The sequence below is a fragment of the Podarcis vaucheri genome, assembly GCF_965113315.1.
Source record: "Podarcis vaucheri genome assembly, chromosome: 5".
Taxonomy (NCBI): domain Eukaryota; kingdom Metazoa; phylum Chordata; class Lepidosauria; order Squamata; family Lacertidae; genus Podarcis; species Podarcis vaucheri.
Window position 1 is genome coordinate 50,419,848 of NC_138763.1, and position 1,185 is coordinate 50,421,032.

At 43.4% G+C, this 1,185-nt stretch overlaps 1 pseudogene across 1 annotated transcript; it reads left to right on the plus strand.

The window, feature by feature from the left end:
- Positions 1-303: 303 nt before the first annotated feature.
- On the plus strand, positions 304-869 carry LOC309532798 (large ribosomal subunit protein eL21 pseudogene; annotated as a pseudogene). The gene has a single exon. The product of its transcript is annotated as a large ribosomal subunit protein eL21 pseudogene (transcript).
- The last annotated feature ends 316 nt before the right edge of the window (positions 870-1,185 follow it).

Consider the following 1,185-nt stretch of genomic DNA (forward strand, 5'->3'; position numbering starts at 1 on the left):
GATCACATCTGCCAGTTTACTGCTAAAGCGGAACAAATCTCCCTCTGGTTTCCTGTAGATTGACTTTTGTTCTAATTCAGTGAGTTTTCCTGGTGGTACAAGTGAAAAACCTCTTGGCATGGGACAAGTGGAAGTGTGGATGAACCCTGAATCAGACGACTGGTCCATGTAGCTCAGTTCTCTGTACACTGACTGGCAGTGACTCTCTAGAGTGTCAGGCACTGAGTGACTTAGGGCCAGTTACTACTTTTCAGCCAGACCTATCTCACAAGGTGAGAATAAAATGGGTCATAGAGGTTTTTCTGCCTCGGACGCCATCTTACAGTAATCCATCAAGATGACCAACACCAAGGGGAAGAGGAGGGGGACACGTTACATGTTCTCAAGACCCTTTTGCAAACATGATGTCGTCCCTCTTGCCACCAACATGCACTTCTATAAGAAGGGTGACATTGTTGACATAAAAGTCATGGGCACAATTCAGAAAGGCATGCCCTACAAATGTTACCATGGCAAGACAGGAAGGGTATACAACATCACCCAGCATGCTGTGGGGATTATTGTGAACAAGAAGGTTAAGGGCAAGATTCTGGCCAAGAGAACCAGTGTGCGAATTGAGCATATTAAGCACTCAAAGAGCAGAGACAGCTTCTTGCGGTGTGTGAAAGAAAATGAAAGAAAGAAAAATGAAGGAAAGGAAAAGGGAATTTGGTTTGAATGAAAATGCTAGCCTGCTCCTCCAAGAGAAGCTCACTTTGTGAGAAACAACGGCAAGGAGCCAGAACTGCTGGAACAAATTCCATATGAGTTTATGGCATAGTTTATATGAACAAAATAAAATACCATGTTGAGGATCTAAAAAAAAAAAAGGGGGGGTACATAGAGAACCATGTGCTCTACCTTAAGCTCCTTGGAGGAAAAGGAGGGATACACACTAAATACAATCAATCAATCAATCAATCAATCAATCAATCAATCAATTAATCTCTCCTAGCCCTACCTAGAGATTGAACCTGGAACCTTCCATATGCAAAGCAGATGTTCTACTGCTGACTTATGGGCCTTCCTTGACTGAGCTACGGTCTTTCCCTTCCATTGGGTTGCGAACATGTAGCTTTGTCAACCGAACCAGTATTATGCAGAATAGTATAAGGAGCAGCTGGATGGATATGGTCTCCCATGCTT